Below are 12,552 nucleotides of genomic sequence, written 5' to 3'. Positions count from 1 at the left end.
TTTTACCTCCAGAATATTTTACCCAAGAGGACGCCATCATCATTTAACCATACAGTAAAGCTGCATGCCCTCGGGAAAAATTACGGCCGTAGTTTCCCCTTGCTTTCAGACGTTCACAGTACCAGCACAGCAAGGCCGTTTTGGTTAGTGTTACAAGGCCAGATCAGTCAGTCATCCAGACTGTTGCCCCTGCAAGTACTGAAAAGGCTGCTGCCCCTCTTCAGGAACCACACGTTTGTCTGGCCTCTCAACAGTGGACAGAGTTAAATTCTTGGGATTACAGCTTGATAATAAATTCAACTGGGAGGAGCACACCACAGAACTGCTGAAGCGTCTTAACAAATCTCTGTTTGCAGTGCGAATTTTGTCAGACATAGGGGATATAAAAATGAAAAACCTGTCATACTATGCTTACTTTCATCCCATAATGTCATATGGGATTATTTTTTGGGGTAATTCATCAAGCCAAACTAAAGTTTTCCGGGCACAAAAACGAGCAGTAAGAATTATATGTGGTGTGAACTCAAGAACATCCTGCAGAAGCCTGTTTAGGGAACTAGGGATACTAACTACAGCTTCCCAATATATTTATTCCTTAATGAAATTTGTCATTAAAAATATATCACTTTTTCAAACCAACAGCTCAATTCATGGAATCAATACTAGAAATAAGAATAATCTTCACAAGGATTTAAAGTCACTTAGTCTTGTACAAAAAGGTGTGCATTATTCAGGAACACACATTTTCAATAACTTGCCATCAGCCATAAAAAGCTTAACAACCAATGAAATTCAGTTTAAGAGAAGCCTAAAGGATTTATTGGTGGCCAACTCCTTCTACTCCATTGATGAATTTCTTAGTAAAACCAACTGATTTGTATATAAGTACAACATAACTTCTGCACCATTTCAGTGCAGTAATGTGTTCATTGTAAATAAGTATTACAGTAGTTGTATTACATGTTTATTACCTTATAAATAAATAAAAAACTTTTTTATTTTAAATTCAGTGCATTAGTATTTGTAAAATGACTCTTAGTGTTCATTAAAAAATGACAATCATTCCACTTGGGACCTGTGGAATGGTACATTAGCTTATTTGTTTTAGTTGTAAATATTTGTCATGTATTGTTGTTTTTCTGACATGTTCCACATCCTGGAGGACCTCCTCACTACGGATCAATTGGAATGAAAGTAAATCTAATGTAATCTAATCTAATCCATTGTGGATGCACCTACGGTACGGCCATCTTTATCGGTGAGGCACGCAAGCCTCCCCACCAACGGCAAGGTCCATGGTTCATGGGGGAGGTAAAGCCATTTACAAAATGGTAATCAGAAGGACAAGTTGAGAAAATTGTGTTATTCTCTAATAACACAAGCTGTGACATGGTTGCGAATAAAACAGTGACCCGTATATAGAAATTCTCTAATAAGTTGAACAGTTAAAATCTTCTGATTTGCAGTCATGCTCTCTTCCTGTTTCCTTAAAATAAGAAATGTGGTACTACATGATTGGTGCCTGTTCTTTTGGACATGTGCGAAAGAGCAGATATCATTTCTATGTTTGATCCCATGACTGGACATAGAATATGTTCAGAAAGCAGAAATTCCAATCTCTGCTGCATTTGGGCAATGAAAGAATTCATTGGTGACAAATGTCAAGGTGGTGTGGATGGTTAAGACACCTGCTTAGTTAGCAGGAGACCCAGATTTGTATCCTGGCCTTGGTACAAATTGTCATTTGTTGCCAGTGAATTCTTTCGTTGCCTAAATGCAGCAGAGGTAAGAACTTCTCCTTTCCAAAGATTCTGTATTTACAGCCATGGGATCAAAAACAGAAATGGTGTCTGATCTTCAGGACATGTCCAAAAGAAGAGACACCACTATATGTGTCATGAAGGGTAACATGGTCATTCGTGAAGAGAGCACTGAGCACTCTTCGCCCAACATAGTGTGGTACTTCGCATGATACGATGATCAAAAAGAAAAAAAATGGGCTAGGGAATACTTCTTTGGTAGTGTTCAGCAAATGGGAATTTGGATTGAGGCTAGAGGGATGCTTGTAGTTTGTGCAGTTGTGTCTAACCACTGTGCAAAGGTGGCGTAAATGGTTAATTAAGCTGCATTGTGAGCAGGAGGCCCAGGTTTGAATCCTGGCTTTGATACAAATTTTGTTTCCATTGAATTCTTTCATTGCCCAAATGCGGCAGAGACACCAATTTCCCCTTTCTGAATACACAGACTTCTGCTTAAAACATGTGCCAAAATTGTGCCATTTGAACTCAGATAAATTACATTTTATGTCCTTCTAGTTTATCACACTCTCTAAACTTTTTCAAATTGATATGGCCCCACAGATCCTCTTCCTCCCAACTGTCCACACAAGAAAAATAAATGTTTTGGATGTGCAAGATGTACATTTTAAGTTAGTAGATTTACTTCTCAAGGAAAAGAAAATACTGTAGATTCAAGGAGCACATAAACATGAAAAGAATTTTAGATTAGCCACTGCATGCTTAAAGAAAGAACAAATTGTGTATTTGGACATTGATAATTACTTTTTAAAGAAGTAAAAAAGTTTGTGCTAGCAAGGACTTCTTGACAAGATTCAAGATTTGAGAAGCACAAATGTTTATTTGTAGACTCTGTTACTTAACAATGATGGCATTAATCTTCTCGCGGCCTTTGAATAGGAACGCTAAACACGTTGAATAACTGTTAACACTGAAAGATCACTTAGAAATGGTTTATTGATAGACATTGAATGCACCACACTGTGCTGCCATTACTGTAAAAGAAGTGATCAGTAATGTAAATGTTTCTCTTATTTTTCTGTGTGTAGTGCTGAATGGTGGATTCTCAGAATTATTCAGAGGTCACAAGAATGTTATAGTGTATGGTTAAATGTGATGCACCATGAAAGCTGTGATCATATACCTTCATAAATGTGACCATCCAAAATGAGTATTGATGAAACTGGAAAATTTTAAGTGGTGCGCTCCACTGGAAATGTGCAAAAGAGGTTGGAGAATATTACTGAATAAATAGACATTAAACTTAAAAGAATTTCAGTGGTTGATTGATCATTTGTTACCTCACTAAAGAAGTTGCTGGCAAGTTGCAGCTCTGTCACAGTTTGACAATAAGGAAAGCAGTTTGAGTCACATCATTGTATAAAGTGCCAGCAAATTATAAAGCTAATTAAGGGTGTTGTGACTCACCGATCATTCAAAGTGCCGCTGCGCATCCTCTACGTGCGGCGCTGTCTGCCAGCCATGCAGCAGCTGCGCCACCTAAGCGGCCAGCCGAGCAGCGGCCGCTAGAGTGGGACTCAGTGCTCATTCGAATGCTAACGTGTACACATGTCTTACTTGTCAACTTACTCTGTGACTTATATGTGTTGTTGTGTCGTTCCGAAATATATCTGTTAAACTTGAAGTTCTAACAATTGGCGATGAGGTAGTGGATTTTTCCTTTTCACCATTGACTCACAGGGTTCCATGGCTACTGTCGGGCAACTATTGCAAAATCTCCTTGAACAGCAAACGCTTCTAACAGCGGCGATTCGCGATTTCATCGTGGCGTCAAATGCGGGGCGTTTCTCGTCGTTGGCTATACCTCCTTTTCCTCCTTATGACGAGACGGCGGAAGACTGGTCTGATTATGAAAAACGTCTTCGACAGCACTTCTTGGCATTTCATGTCACGGATGAACAACCATGTAAGTCTCTGTTCCTTTCCTGGATTTCACCTCAAATGTATCGGTTGTTGTCGCAATTGGCTCCTTTGAAGGATCCTGCGTCTTTGTCCTTTGCTGAAATGTGCTCACTTCTGTCTGTCTATTTTCAAAAGCAAATGCATGTGGTAGCCTCTCATGTTGCCTTTTATCATTGTCAGAAACAACCAAATCAATCCTATTGTGCTTGGGCTGCTGAACTTCACAGCCTCAGTCGAAAGTGTCAATTTGTTACTGATGTTCACAAAGAATCCTATGCCGATTCCATGGTACAGGATGCTATTATCCGGTCGGTGCCCGACAAAGAAGTTCGGCAACGTGCCCTTCAGTTGGCGAATCCGACTCTAGATGAAGTTCTCTCCATTGCGCAGTCTTTTGAAATTTCTCGCGCCGCTGGGGCGCAAATAGAGGCGTGGGATGATGTTGGGGAAATACAACCTCTGTGCGCTGTTGACGACGCGTGCGGCGCGTCCCCGCCGGCCGACGTGGCTGCAGTGCACTCCCACGCGCTGCCTCGGCTTAGCCGTAAACAACCCGCTAAGAAACTGCAGCAAAACCCCCAGCAACTTCCTTCATGTCCGCAGTGTTTTACGAAACATTCACGCGAGGATTGTCCCCAACGTTGGATTGTGTGTCACAACTGCAAAAAGAAAGGTCATGTGTCTTCCGTTTGCAAATCCGACCGCATACATGATGATCATGAACATTGTGGTGTCACCGCCAGACACCACACTTGCTAGGTGGTAGCCTTTAAATCGGTCGCGGTCCGATAGTATACGTCGGACCTGCGTGGCGCCACTGTCAGTGATTGCAGACAGAGCACCACCACACGGCAGGTCTAGAGCGACGTCCTAGCACTCGCCCCAGTTGTACAGCAGACTTGCTAGCGAAGCTACACTGACAAATACGCTCTCATTTGCCGAGACGATAGTTAGCATAGCCTTCAGCTACGTCATTTGCTACGACCTAGCAAGGTGCCATTTATCCTTTGCTATGTAGCTAATGCAGCATGAACCATCAGACCGATGTACACCAATTATGGATTAAAGTTAAGTATTACATCAACTACGTACTTTATTTAGTAGACTCATCTCCTTTAACTGTTCCAGACCTCACGCCATCCTGCGTGAGCTTATAGCGTGCATTTCGGCCTCCTCTAGCAACACGGTGTTGGCTCTTCTGCCAACACTACAAACATGACGCTGATTCTGATTCTGTGTTGTCTGTCAATTGCACTTCTTCCCTTTCAGGGAAGTTATTCCTCACTGTCCAAATCCTTGGTTGAGATGTTCGCATGCAAGTGGAAAGTCCACTGGACCTGACGGGATACCAATTCGATTCTACACAGAATACGCGAAAGAACTTGCCCCCCTTCTAACAGCCGTGTACCGCAAGTCTCTAGAGGAACAGAAGGTTCCAAATGATTGGAAAAGAGCACAGGTAGTCCCAGTCTTCAAGAAGGGTCGTCGAGCAGATGCGCAAAACTATAGACCTATATCTCTGACGTCGATCTGTTGCAGAATTTTAGAACATGTGTTTTGCTTGAGTATCATGTCGTTTTTGGAAACTCAGAATCTACTATGTAGGAATCAACATGGATTCCGGAAACAGCGATCGTGTGAGACCCAACTCGCTTTATTTGTTCATGAGACCCAGAAAATATTAGATACAGGCTCCCAGGTAGATGCTATTTTTCTTGACTTCTGGAAGGCGTTCGATACAGTTCCGCACTGTCGCCTGATAAACAAAGTAAGAGCCTACGGAATATCAGACCAGCTGTGTGGCTGGATTGAAGAGTTTTTAGCAGACAGAACACAGCATGTTGTTATCAACGGAGAGACGTCTACAGACATTAAAGTAACCTCTGGCGTGCCACAGGGGAGTGTTATGGAACCATTGCTTTTCACAATATATATAAATGACCTAGTAGATAGTGTCGGAAGTTCCATGCGGCTTTTCGCGGATGATGCTGTAGTATACAGAGAAGTTGCAGCATTAGAAAATTGTAGCGAAATGCAGGAAGATCTGCAGCGAATAGGCACTTGGTGCAGGGAGTGGCAACTGACCCTTAACATAGACAAATGTAATGTATTGCGAATACATAGAAAGAAGGATCCTTTATTGTATGATTATATGATAGCGGAACAAACACTGGTAGCAGTTACTTCTGTAAAATATCTGGGAGTATGCGTGCGGAACGATTTGTAGTGGAATGATCATATAAAATTAATTGTTGGTAAGGCGGGTACCAGGTTGAGATTCATTGGGAGAGTCCTTAGAAAATGTAGTCCATCAACAAAGGAGGTGGCTTACAAAACACTCGTTCGACCTATACTTGAGTATTGCTCATCAGTGTGGGATCCGTACCAGGTCGGGTTGACGGAGGAGATAGAGAAGATCCAAAGAAGAGCGGCGCGTTTCGTCACAGGGTTATTTGGTAACCGTGATAGCATTACGGAGATATTTAACAAACTCAAGTGGCAGACTCTGCAAGAGAGGCGCTCTGCATCGCAGTGTAGCTTGCTCGCCAGGTTTCGAGAGGGTGCGTTTTTGGATGAGGTATCGAATATATTGCTTCCCCCTACTTATACCTCCCGAGGAGATCACGAATGTAAAATTAGAGAGATTAGAGCGCGCACAGAGGCTTTCAGACAGTCGTTCTTCCCGCGAACCATACGCGAGTGGAACAGGAAAGGGAGGTAATGACAGTGGGACGTAAAGTTCCCTCCGCCACACACCGTTGGGTGGCTTGCGGAGTATAAATGTAGATGTAGATGTAGATACTGGTTCTGCTGCCACTATAATTAATTCTCAGACATATCTTCAGCTGGGTTCTCCACTCCTGTCCCCTGTCACTCGGCAATTATGGACGTACAATAAACAGAAGATTTCTCTCTTGGGACAGTTTAATGCTGAGGTATCTTACAAATCCGTCGTTCACACTGTTCCCGTATTTGTGGTCGACCAGAGCACCGCAGAAAATCTTTTTGGTTTCGATGCCTTTCGCGTTTTTGGGTTCTCCATAGATGACTCTGTCAATATTGTCTCTGATGCTATTCCTTATGCTCAACTGGATTCCTTGTTGACGACATTTTCGTCCCTTTTTTCTCCTGGGTTAGGCCGTGCAAACGACTTTGAAGCTCATATCACGCTCAAACCCACTGCTCGGCCTAAGTTTTTTAGGGCTCGGCCCATTCCTGTGGCCCTTCGTGATCGGGTAAAACGGGAGTTGGATCGTCTCAATGCTTCAGGGGTCTTGCTTCCTGTCACTTCCAGTGAGTGGTCCTCTCCTGTCGTTGTAGTTGCTAAGCCAAATGGTGATATTCGCCTCTGTGGCGATTTCAAAGCCACTGTAAATGCTCAATGTCTCATCGACACTTACCCTATGCCCCGTCCTGAAGAACTGTTCACTAAACTTGCTGGAGGCCAGTATTTTTCTAAAATTGACCTGTCAGAAGCTTATCATCAACTTCCTCTCGACGCTGCTTCCCGGCAGTTTCTGGTCCTTAACACGCCTTTCGGTCTCTATCAATATCAACGCTTTCCATTCGGGGTTGCTAGCGCCCCTGCTCTCTTTCAGCGATTCTTGGAACAATTATTGCTCCCTGTCCCTGGGTGTATCAATTACATGGACGACATTGTTGTCACTGGCTCCACCACTGAAGAACACCTTCAAAATCTCCGTGCACTTTTTCATGTCTTACAGACTGCCGGTCTTAAGTGTAATCTTCAGAAATCACAATTTTTTCAGGCATCTATCACGTACTTGGTGTTTCAACTCTCTCGGGATGGTATTCGTCCGCTTCAACAAACTGTCACTGCGATCGATGCCCTTCCTCGCCCTACGTCTGTTAAGCTGTTAAGGAACTGCAGGCCTTCTTGGGGAAAATACCATACTATCACAAGTTTTTACTGTCTGCGGCTTCGGTGGCTCAGCCGTTGCATCGCCTGTTGCATAAAAACGTGCCTTTTCACTGGTCCGAGTCATGTGAAGTGGCTTTCCAGAAGTTGAAGACTATGCTGAAACAGGCCCCGTGCCTGGCAACTTATCGACCTGGCCAACATCTTGTTCTTGCCACAGACACCTCTCAATACGGGGTCGGTGCAGTCCTTGCGCACCGTTTTTCTGACGGTTCAGAACAACCCATTGCTTATGCCTCCAAAACGCTCACGGATGCCCAACAAAAGTATTCTCAAATTGAGAAAGAAGCTTTGGCCATCATTTATGCTCTTCATAAGTTTGGTGTTTTTCTCTATGGCTCAAAATTCCATCTTGTTACAGATCACAAACCACTTGTTTCCTTGTTTCTTCAATCAACGTCACTTCCCGACAAGGCTGCACACCGCCTCCAGCGTTGGGCTCTTTACTTGTCCCGTTTCAATTATGAGATTCATTTCCGGCCAATGGCTCAACATGTGAATGCTGATGCTCTGTCTCGCCTTCCCATGGGTCCTGATCAGGCATTCAATAGGGATGAACTTTTGTGTTTCCACCTGGATGTTGCCGAGCAATGGGTTGTGGACGGGTTCCCCATCACTGGAGACAGGCTGGCGGCTGCTACGGGTTCTGACCCTACCCTCTCCCGGGTTTTATGCTGTATTCAGAAGGGTTGGCCAGATCGCCCATCCGCTAAGACTTCTGATCCGTTGCGAAACTACTACACTTTGCGCTACCGCCTCACGGCTAGGGATGGTGTTATCCTCCTCTCCACTGACAATGCTTCGCCGCGTGTTGTGGTACCTGCGTCTTTGTGTGCTTCGGTCTTGCGCCTCCTTCACCAAGGGCACTGGGGTGTGTCTCACACAAAATCTCTGGCGCGCCGTCATGTGTACTGGCCTGACATCGACTCTGAAATAGCACACATGGTCGCTGCCTGCAGCCCTTGTGCATCACAGGCCGCTGCTCCGAAGTCCTCTTTGTCACCGTGGCCTTCGCCTGAGAAGCCCTGGGAGCACATTCATGCTGACTTTGTGGGACCCTTTTTAGGTACTTATTGGATCCTCGTAATTGACGCCTACTCTAACTTTCCTTTCATTGTCCGTTGCACGTCACCTACCACCGCGGCAACCACCAGTGCTCTCGCCCGCATTTTTTCTTTGGAAGGCCTCCCCTCTACTCTTGTTACTGATAATGGTCTGCAATTTGCCTCTTCCGAATTTGCAGATTTTTATGCTTGTCACGGCATTACGCATGTCACGGCCCAGCCGTCCCATCCACAATCCAACGGTGAGGCTGAACGACTGGTCCGCACATTTAAGGCTCAGATGCGGAAACTTCTGACTTCTTCTGCTGCTGATGATGCGCTTCTCCAGTTTCTGGTATCTTACCGTTTCATCCCCATGGGCGACCACAGCCCGGCTGAGCTCTTACATGGCCTACAGCCCCGCACGCTACTTCATCTTCTGCGGCCTCCCACCTCACGGCCGTGGGTGCCTTCACTTGGCCGGTTCACCGCTGACGACCTCGTCTGGGTACGGGGATATGGCAGGCAGCCAAAATGGAGCCCGGGCCACATCTTAAGACACCGTGGCAGACGCCTGTATGAAATCCAGATGGACACGGGTGTTGCAGTGCGTCATTCGGACCAGCTTCAGCCTCGGGTGCCAGCAACGCCTGTTCCGAATGCCACCACACCACCTTTGGCTCTACCTGACGCTCGGGATCTTGGCATCTCTCAATACTCACAACGCAGCCCTCTCACCGTCATCGCAATGCCAGCACCAGAACGGATGCCACCAGGAGACGTGCCCCTGCAGGAACCGGTGGACCATCCTCTGTCAGAGCAAAGCTACTCACCTCCTCCTCCAACGGACGCCGACACATCGCCCATGTCTCCTGTCATATCAACTGGACTTTCCGCAACAGGCAGATTGGTGCATGGGGCCCCAGCAGATTCGACCCCTACGTCTCCTGTCATCTCGACCCGTTATCATCGGGGACACTTCCATCCATACGGGAAGCCTCCTCCTCGAGACTTTACAGCGAGTCAAACAACGCCTATGGACGTTAGCCATCTCCAGGACACCTCCATCAAGACCAGTGCAAAAATTTCAAAGGGGGGAAAAGTGTTGTGACTCGCCGATCATTCAAAGTGCCGCCGAGCAATTACGCGCGTCCTCTACGTACGGCGCTGTCTGCCAGCCATGCAGCAGCTGCGCCACCTAAGCGGCCAGCCGAGCAGCGGCCGCTAGACTGGGACTCAGTGCTCATTCGAATGCTAATGTGTACACATGTCTTACTTGTCAACTTACTCTGTGACTTATATGTGTTGTTGTGTCGTTCTGAAATATATGTGTTAAACTTGAAGTTCTAACAAAGGGCTTTGTGAGGCTGATGGAAACTTGTACTATTTACTGTGTGTACATGCATGTGCCCCCCTCCACTCCACACATACACACGAGAGAGAGAGAGCGGGGGGGGGGGGGGGCATGTGCGTGTGTGTTTCTTCTGCATTAGTTAGATTTGAAAAAGAAAACTGTCTGAAAGTTTAGAAACATTTTCAATCTTGTTCCATAAAAACACGGGAGAACTGCCGGATATCAGTAACTTCCTGCCACGATATTTTGGCGCAGAGTCTTCTGGCCATCTTCAGGTGAATGCCACTGTAGTAGTACTGGCGAGTACGTGCTGAGCTCCGCTATTTAAAGCCTTCTGAGGTGAGATTGCGCATGCGCTGCTCAGCAACACGTTCATAACGGCTCAGTGCGCTGTGCCTCGCGCCCTCCACTGTGAAAGCCTGGCGTATCAGTGTCAGGTCGGTTTCCATATTTATGCAGATAACTACATCGACTACGAAGTTTCTCTATAACAGGATTCCAAGCAGAGTTCAGCTGATAACCGCTATCTCGATTGATGAGAGTCTCATTGTCAGACAATGTTATTCCCACAGATTCATTGATAATCAAGCTCCAAAAGTTTGATGTATGGGCCAAAATTTTTGTGTCGTTGTAATTCATGGAATGGTCTGTGAAAATACAATGTTCGGCGATTGCGGACTTGATGGATTGGAGAAGGCTAGTATGCCATTGGTGTTCCACAATGCGTTCCTGCACGGTTCGTGTTGTTTGTCCTATATATGATTTGCCGCGTTCACACGGAATTTTGTAAACACCTGGTTTACGCAGGCCCAGGTCGTCTTTAACGGATCCCACCAGTGATGAAATTTTGGAAGGAGGGCGAAAGATGACTCTCACTTGATACTTTCTCAATATTCTGCCTATCTGTGAAGAAATATTCCCAATAAATGGTAGATAAACAGTCGACCTGAAGGCCTCTTCCTCTTCCTTGTTCCATCGTTTGTAGGTTTTCATCACTCTGTTCACTTGCCTAGGTGAAAAGCCATTCTTCAAAAATACTTTTTGCAGGTGTTCCAGTTCCGCTTGAAGACTGTCGGCGTCAGAGATAGTATGGGCACGGTGGACCAAGGTTTTGAGAACGCCCATTGTTTGTGCTGGATGGTGGCAACTAGTAGCTTGTAGATACAGGTCTGTATGAGTGGGCTTTCTGTACACCGAGTGACCAAGTGTGCCGTCACTCTTCCGTCGCACCAAGATGTCTAAAAATGGCAGACAACCATCTCTCTCTATCTCCATGGTAAACTTTATGTTTTCATGTATGGAGTTCATGTGACATAAAAATTCTTGGAGACGGTCCAGACCATGAGGCCACACTATAAAAGTGTTGTCAACGTACCGCCAAAATACTCTCAGTTTAAAAGTGGCAGAGTCGAGTGCTCTCTCCTCAAAATCCTCCATGAAAAGATTGGCCACCAGGGGAGACTAAGGACTCCCCATGGCGACACCATCAGATTGTTCGTAAGATTCGTTGTTAAATATAAAATATGTAGAGGAAAGAGTGTGCTCAAACAACGCTGTAATGTCTGCACCAAACATATTGTCAATGAGGTGTAGTGAGTCCACCAGAGGCACCTTTGTGAACAGTGAAACCACATGAAAACTGACCAATAAATCACTGCTTTGCAGTTGTAGTGACTGAAGTCGACTGATAAAATCACCAGAATTCTTTATGTGATGTGCACACTTGCCTATCATTGGTTTGAGCAAAGATGCCAAGAATTTTGCTAGGTCGTAGGTGGCTGCTCCAATGTTACTCACAAGATCCACAAGGAAAATGTGCCATTACGTCCAATTGTGAGTCCTTTGTCTCCCCTGGTGGCCAATCTTTTTATGGAGGATTTTGAGGAGATAGCACTCGACTCTGCCACTTTTAAACCGACAGTATTTTGGCGGTACGTTGACGACACTTTTATAGTGTGGCCTCATGGTCTGGACCGTCTCCAAGAATTTTTACGTCACATGAACTCCATACATGAAAACATAAAGTTTACCATGGAGATAGAGAGAGATGGTTGTCTGCCATTTTTAGACGTCTTGGTGCGACGGACGAGTGACGGCACACTTGGTTACTCGGTGTACAGAAAGCCCACTCATACAGACCTGTATCTACAAGCTACTAGTTGCCACCATCCAGCACAAACAATGGGCGTTCTCAAAACCTTGGTCCACCGTGCCCATACTATCTCTGACGCCGACAGTCTTCAAGCGGAACTGGAACACCTGCAAAAAGTATTTTTGAAGAATGGCTTTTCACCTAGGCAAGTGAACAGAGTGATGAAAACCTACAAACGACGGAACAAGGAAGAGGAAGAGGCCTTCAGGTCGACTGTTTATCTACCATTTATTGGGAATATTTCTTCACAGATAGGCAGAATATTGAGAAAGTATCAATTGAGAGTCATCTTTCGCCCTCCTTCCAAAATTTCATCACTGGTGGGATCCGTTAAAGACGACCTG

General features: G+C 45.3%; 1 protein-coding gene across 4 annotated transcripts in view; it reads left to right on the top strand.

Moving 5' to 3' along the window:
* LOC126187624 (guanylate kinase) overlaps window positions 1-12,552 on the top strand; it is a 53,871-nt gene that overhangs the window by 22,301 nt on the left and 19,018 nt on the right. The window lies entirely within an intron of this gene.

This window comes from Schistocerca cancellata, chromosome 5 (assembly GCF_023864275.1).
Source record: "Schistocerca cancellata isolate TAMUIC-IGC-003103 chromosome 5, iqSchCanc2.1, whole genome shotgun sequence".
NCBI lineage: Eukaryota > Metazoa > Arthropoda > Insecta > Orthoptera > Acrididae > Schistocerca > Schistocerca cancellata.
The sequence above is the reverse complement of the archived record's forward strand: the minus strand, read 5'-3'. Positions and strand labels throughout refer to the sequence as shown.